Here is a 7,421-nt window from a genome sequence, read left to right as displayed (position 1 = left end):
TTGTCTATCTATCTACAGTATCTGTCTGTCTGTCGTTCTATCTATTATCTATCTGTCTGTCTGTCGTTCTATCTATCTATTGTCTATCTGTTGATCTATCTATATGTTACCTATCTATCTATTGAATGTCTGTCGTTCTATCTATTGTCTGTCTGTCTATCTATCTACAGTATCTGTCTGTCTGTCGTTCTATTATCTATCTATCAGTCTGTCTGTCGTTCTATCTATTATCTATCTATCTATCGGTCAGTGTATTTAATATTATAACCATAGATTTATTAGGAGACATCATAAAATAATCCATTCCATACATATATTTTTAGTGTAGAAACCAATATATTTTGTGTCTATTTTAAACGTTGTTCCGGGCGGTAATGCACCAATACGCTGGATGCCAACCGCCGTAAAAATATAAGAAGAAGAACGTTGTTCCTTCCGAATCCGGACACTCAGATGTGGGACGGGGAAAAGATGGCGGCGGCCGTTGTACAGATGTCATGTTTGTACCGCGGGATGTTGGCGGTGAGAGCCACTGGAATCCGACCGCTGATTCTACTGTAACATCAGGTCAAAACCTCAAGAATATAAAGCCCGGCTGGAGAAGCGCAGTGAAGTGAAGACAGAGCCGCTGGGACAGTGCAGACAAGCGGAGTTCGTCAAGTAACGTTACATGGAGAGAGGTGATGAGCACAGCTTACATTTGATTTGCAATTTTCATTTAGAAATTTACCTTCGTGGTCTGATAGATTTTGATCCATACTTGTAAATTACTTATACGTTTAACGTGTTATTTTTTATATTTTACTATATATTTCGTTTAAATTGCATTTATTGTATTATGTAATGAATTAAATTGTATTTGTGTTATTTTATTATATAATTTAACATTATAATCCAATTATTGTTTAGTAAATGTAATATATGATAATATAATAAACATTTAATATAATACAATATGTAGGAAGACATATAATTTGCCCATTTTGTTGTATTTGTAGCTGGTAGCAGGACCTGGGGGCTTCACCAAAGATAAGGTAAGCTATTAGTTACCTCATTGGTATTTAAATGGTAAATTAGAGATTTACAGTTTATCATTTGCATCTTTTGCTTTTTTTCTTCTTCTTATTTTATAGACATTAGGGTCTATTCTCAACCTTGATATGGATTTGCCCATTTTGTTGTATTTGTAGCTGGTAGCAGGACCTGGGGGCTTCACCAAAGATAAGGTAAGCTATTAGTTACCTCATTGGTATTTAAATGGTAAATTAGAGATTTACAGTTTATCATTTGCATCTTTTGCTTTTTTTCTTCTTATTATTTTATAGACATTAGGGTCTATTCTCAACCTTGATATGGTTCAGGAGAAATCTGGATCTGAAATTGCAGAGGTAAGAGGAAGAATATTAATAAAACAAAATGTGTTTACAGTCTTAGCATGCCGTTAGAATGTACTGTAAAAATATATAAAAATATTAAATAGACCACTACACCAAATCTTCTGTGTGCAGCTATGGATGCAGTACTTCTCAAAGAAAGACACAATCAGTGCCGACATCCCAGTGAGTTCTGTTTTATATATTATTATCCATCAGTCTATTAACTCCTGTAATAACAATGTCATAAACTGTTAATAATTTTGTCATCAGATCTATATTTTTACCCAAGATGAATGACCTTGTAATTCTCTGTTTTAGGGTTCAACCTTTGACATTATTTTTGGTGTCATACCATCAACATAACCCTGCAAAATGCTAAATGTCCACTTGGTGGCAGTAGATACTTTCAAGAGTGGCCTTCATGAGTCCAATCATGAGGAGTTTGTCTTATGAATATCCTGATCATAGGCTATCTGTGGCCTCTGATGTTCTGTAAAACTTACCAATAAGGTTGGGAACCAAGAAAAATACAGAAAAATGTGACATTAGCAGTTGTAATGTGTGTGTTCTTCGTAATTTATTCAGTAGCTCCATAATACTTCTAATGAATCTAAAATGTGAAACAGACAGTGGTTCGATTGCCGAATGAATCCGTTCAATAAGTCGGTTCTTTTTAGTGAAAACATACAGCACAACTTGTGTAGTTCAATTTCTCTCGTTTGATTCCGTTTACTCTCTTGAGGCAGTCATTTTTAGTGAATCAAGCACATGAAGATGGTTCTTTTTATAGTGAATAAATTGACTAAGGCCCAATTCCTGAATGAATCACTTTAATGAATCAAATACACAGCGCAACCAGCATAGTCCAATTCCTGAATGAGTGACTCTAATGAGCCGACTCTTTTTAAAGAATTAAACTTATAGCACAACCAGCGTAGTCTGATTTCATAATGAATCACTTTCATGAGACAGGGTCTTTTTTATTGAATCAAACACATAGCGCAACCAGTGTAGTTTGATTCCTGAGCAAATCACTTTAATGAGGTGATCACTTTAATGAGGGAGTTATTTTTAATGAATCAAACATTCAGTGCAACCAGTGTAATTCAAATTCCTGAATGAGTGACTCTAATGAGCCGACTCTTTTTAAAGAATTAAACTTATAGCACAACCAGCGTAGTCTGATTTCATAATGAATCACTTTCATGAGACAGGGTCTTTTTTAGTGAATCAAACACATAGCAACCAGTGTAGTTTGATTCCTGAGCAAATCACTTTAATGAGGTGATTTTTTTTTTTACGATTCCCATCCTTATGTACCAGCATGTACATTACCAGAAAGTTAAATCTTCATACTAATGATATATAATCTATGATAATAGATATATAATATATGATAATGTATTTTTTGCAGTTTCTGTTCACTCTGCCCCAGAAGGAGGGCTATTTATTTTATTTTGGGCCAGTGGGCTGTCATGAACTGCAGGTATAATTATTATTTATTTATATATATATATATATATATATATTTAGTGTCCCAACTTTTTTGGAATCGGGTTTGTAAATTCCACACTGCTGTTGGCATAGATACTGAAATTGGGATATAGATACTGAAATTTTATACCACAATACAGACCTGCTAAAGGACAAAGGGATTGTGCTGATGACTGCTGAGATGGATAGCAAATTTGTGGTAAGTTAAATTAAGTTTCTAAGTACATAAAAACAATCTGTGCTATTTTTAATGTATTTTTGTAAACCTCTTTCAGACTGTCCACCAGGCACAGTGCTTAGCCAATCAGGTGCAGCTGTTTTACGGATTGAAGCTGCTTGAGACTTTCCGATTGGTTGAGACCTTCAACCACCAACCGCAAAGTTTAAACACATGTCTGTGATAGCAGAACTAGAACAGAGTGGTGTTGGACCAGCAGTCACTACAAAATAATACAAAGGCAATAAATATGGTGTTTCCTTATGTGGACTGTCGCCTTGGGAAAGAAACGCTGTGTAACAGTGTATGAAGGCCTGTGAGAGTCTTTGCAGCCAGATGAGAACATATGTGTTGCCTTTCAGTAGATATGAGTTAAATAGACTCACAATAGATATGGCATATGAATATATTTATACATCATGATTATCTGCTACCGTGAATGCAGATTCGGTTCTCATTTGACTCCCAGAAAAAGTCCTGATTAGCATATGGCACGAAATAGGCTACTGTACTATTTTGGTTGTATGATAATTTTGTGCTTAAAAATGCAAAAAGGAAACTTATTTATGCCATAAATATGTTTCCAACAAAATAAAAGTCATATTGTAGATGTTTATGCATCCACTTCTTGCGTAAATGGTGCACTTAGTTCTTCCTTATGTTTAGTATTACTCTAAATGATCGAAATTAGATAGCATTTAAGGTGTTCAGGCCTGTTTACCAAAAATACAGGCGTCTTTCCTCATTCTTTACTGAGATAAACACACCTGTAACCTGGTGAGTGAGATCCACAAATAGATTGAAATACCCTGAGGACCCAAGTAGCATACAGTAATGTTCTTGTATATCCATTGTGGTGTTATTTATAATAAAGCTTCACATTTTGCAGTATTTATGTACCTAATTCTGTGTTTTTGTGTAAGAATTTGAAAACAAAATATGTGGCATGCAAATGATGCTTCAATTTCTCAAAACCAACTTCACTTTTCCGAGTCATTTTGCTGATGACTTTTAATCAACTGGACACATTTTTAGTGGATTCGTAAAGTTCGCCAAAATCAACGAAGTGCTATAAACAGAAGGAAAAAAATCCTTTGTATTTTTCATGTACAGACGACAACGTTGTTACAAGATCTCTGTTCACACTGATCCACGAAAACGAATTCAAAACGCTGTATAATGCATTCCAGGCCAGCAGTTGGCGACGTTGCGAAGAAACATACAGGAACATGTAATACCCATGCGCACTACATCACAGTTGTTTACCAATTCGCGTTTTTGTAGCTCACAGAGATGACAACAGAATCAATTTTAAAAACTTGCACTGTATTTTCAGACCCCCAGAATCTGGCCAAAACGCCAAAAAAAAGTTTTCCGTTTTTAGTTGCAAATGGTAAACGCCTTAATTTTTTACTATGCTATTGTATATATCTATGGTCGATTTTTCTCTGTGACCTTAATTATTTGTAGTAGTAGGCTAATAATATTTTTTTATTAGTAAATAATATTTAATAGTTTAAAACATTTGTAAAAAAAAAAAATATGTACACTTAAAATATGCCTGTATACTTCTTCCTTATTTATTTATGAACTAGAACAGAGTGGTGTTGGACCAGCAGTCACTACAAAATAATACAAAGGCAATAAATATGGTGTTTCCTTATGTGGACTGTTGCCTTGGGAAAGAAACGCTGTGTAACAGTGTATGAAGGCCTGTGAGAGTCTTTGCAGCCAGATGAGAACATATGTGTTGCCTTTCAGTAGATATGAGTTAAATAGACTCACAATAGATATGGCATATGAATATATTTATACATCATGATTATCTGCTACCGTGAATGCAGATTCGGTTCTCATTTGACTCCCAGAAAAAGTCCTGATTAGCATATGGCACGAAATAGGCTACTGTACTATTTTGGTTGTATGATAATTTTGTGCTTAAAAATGCAAAAAGGAAACTTTATGCCATAAAATATGTTTCCAACAAAATAAAAGTCATATTGTAGATGTTTATGCATCCACTTCTTGCGTAAATGGTGCACTTAGTTCTTCCTTATGTTTAGTATTACTCTAAATGATCGAAATTAGATAGCATTTAAGGTGTTCAGGCCTGTTTACCAAAAATACAGGCGTCTTTCCTCATTCTTTACTGAGATAAACACACCTGTAACCTGGTGAGTGAGATCCACAAATAGATTGAAATACCCTGAGGACCCAAGTAGCATACAGTAATGTTCTTGTATATCCATTGTGGTGTTATTTATAATAAAGCTTCACATTTTGCAGTATTTATGTACCTAATTCTGTGTTTTTGTGTAAGAATTTGAAAACAAAATATGTGGCATGCAAATGATGCTTCAATTTCTCAAAACCAACTTCACTTTTCCGAGTCATTTTGCTGATGACTTTTAATCAACTGGACACATTTTTAGTGGATTCGTAAAGTTCGCCAAAATCAACGAAGTGCTATAAACAGAAGGAAAAAAATCCTTTGTATTTTTCATGTACAGACGACAACGTTGTTACAAGATCTCTGTTCACACTGATCCACGAAAACGAATTCAAAACGCTGTATAATGCATTCCAGGCCAGCAGTTGGCGACGTTGCGAAGAAACATACAGGAACATGTAATACCCATGCGCACTACATCACAGTTGTTTACCAATTCGCGTTTTTGTAGCTCACAGAGATGACAACAGAATCAATTTTAAAAACTTGCACTGTATTTTCAGACCCCCAGAATCTGGCCAAAACGCCAAAAAAAAGTTTTCCGTTTTTAGTTGCAAATGGTAAACGCCTTAATTTTTTACTATGCTATTGTATATATCTATGGTCGATTTTTCTCTGTGACCTTAATTATTTGTAGTAGTAGGCTAATAATATTTTTTTATTAGTAAATAATATTTAATAGTTTAAAACATTTGTAAAAAAAAAAATATGTACACTTAAAATATGCCTGTATACTTCTTCCTTATTTATTTATTTACTGACTGATTGATTGATTGATTGATTGACTGACTGACTGATTGATTGATTGACTGACTGACTGATTGATTGATTGATTGATTGACTGACTGATTGATTGACTGATTGATTGACTGATTGATTGATTGATTGATTGACTGACTGATTGATTGACTGATTGATTGACTGATTGATTGATTGATTGATTGACTGACTGACTGATTGATTGATTGACTGATTGATTGACTGATTGATTGATTGATTGGCCGGTTTTATTTTTGGGGGTTGTATTTTGATCTCTAATGCAATGGCATTTCATTTGTAAGTGTGGCTTAAGTGTTTAAATACTTTTTGGAGTCACTGTATGTTCCTAATCTGATTTTAATGTTTACATTCAGCGCGGAATTAGACCGAATTAGAGTAAATTGCGGCCGTTGCTCCACCCTACTACTGTACACACAGCGCTGTCAAATAAACCCGTCAGTAAATCTCCATAAAAGCGCTGTCATTCGCTAATATACGCGATAATACGCACGCAAAAGCAGGCGTTTTGGACGCGTTCACACACAGCGTCGTCAGGTGCTGCAGCGTCCATTAACGCCCACCTAGAAGAGCACCAGACGAGAGCTGCGCTTACATCCGAGGTGAGCTTCTCCATCATATGCCATTCATTGACGGCTGCTTGTCATTTATGGATGTTTGTCGGTGAATGTCGTCCGTCAAGATGCCGTTAATGTCCCCATGACAGTTATGAATGAGCTCGTGTGTTTACATGCTCAAAATAACATCCTGATTATGCAGTGATATTTATGTTTGTGAATGGATATAGCTGACGAATGTCACTTGTAGTTGAACCTGTTATGTTGATTCTGTGATGCTTTAACGGTGCTTTTGCCAAACAAACCACTGTAATGCGAAATGAAGGCTTGAAATTATGCATTGGCATATGCATCATTCAAGACTAGTTTAGATGATACATAGATCACAGCTGGTGGTCTTGTTTTTGTTTTTTTTTATTCATATATTTTTTTATGTTTGACATATATGCTTATTAAAATGTATTTTATTTATTCAATTTTATAATTTAATATAATACATTTTTTATAATTCAGTAACAGGGTGGACACTAGTCTACTGTATCTTGCACATCTATACTGTTGTTTGTAATTTATTTTAGATTTAAAACATAATGTATGTTTATATATATATATACACACACATATGTCGTGAGATTAAAAAAATAATGAAATTAGTAATTTAACTACTTTTATTTAATTAATATAACTAATAAAAATAATACATTAAGATTACTTTATATGATTTATAATTTATATTATTTTAACACACACACACACACACACACACACAT

At 34.4% G+C, this 7,421-nt stretch overlaps 1 protein-coding gene and 1 long non-coding RNA gene across 3 annotated transcripts in view; both read left to right on the top strand.

Moving 5' to 3' along the window:
• Positions 1-457: 457 nt before the first annotated feature.
• On the top strand, positions 458-2,396 carry LOC107592742 (uncharacterized). Of its 2 annotated transcripts, XR_001610020.1 has the most exons (5): positions 458-680; positions 999-1,034; positions 1,326-1,388; positions 1,509-1,559; positions 1,695-2,396. It is a non-coding gene; the product is annotated as an uncharacterized lncRNA (long non-coding RNA). The 2 variants fall into 2 exon arrangements; XR_001610019.1 differs by lacking the exons at positions 458-680; positions 999-1,034 and adding an exon at positions 1,189-1,226.
• A 4,024-nt stretch (positions 2,397-6,420) lies between these two features.
• The window catches only part of rab3b (RAB3B, member RAS oncogene family), a 7,180-nt gene continuing 6,179 nt past the window's right edge, over positions 6,421-7,421 (top strand). The window contains exon 1 of the mRNA XM_016282235.1: positions 6,421-6,696. The gene's annotated coding sequence lies outside the window, so the exon portion shown is untranslated. The remainder of the gene's footprint in view (positions 6,697-7,421) is intronic.

The sequence above is a fragment of the Sinocyclocheilus grahami genome, unplaced genomic scaffold (genome assembly GCF_001515645.1).
Source record: "Sinocyclocheilus grahami isolate Dianchi unplaced genomic scaffold, SAMN03320097.WGS_v1.1 scaffold157.1, whole genome shotgun sequence".
Lineage (NCBI taxonomy): Eukaryota > Metazoa > Chordata > Actinopteri > Cypriniformes > Cyprinidae > Sinocyclocheilus > Sinocyclocheilus grahami.
Note: the sequence above shows the minus strand (reverse complement) of the source record. Positions and strands in the feature narration are given on the sequence as shown.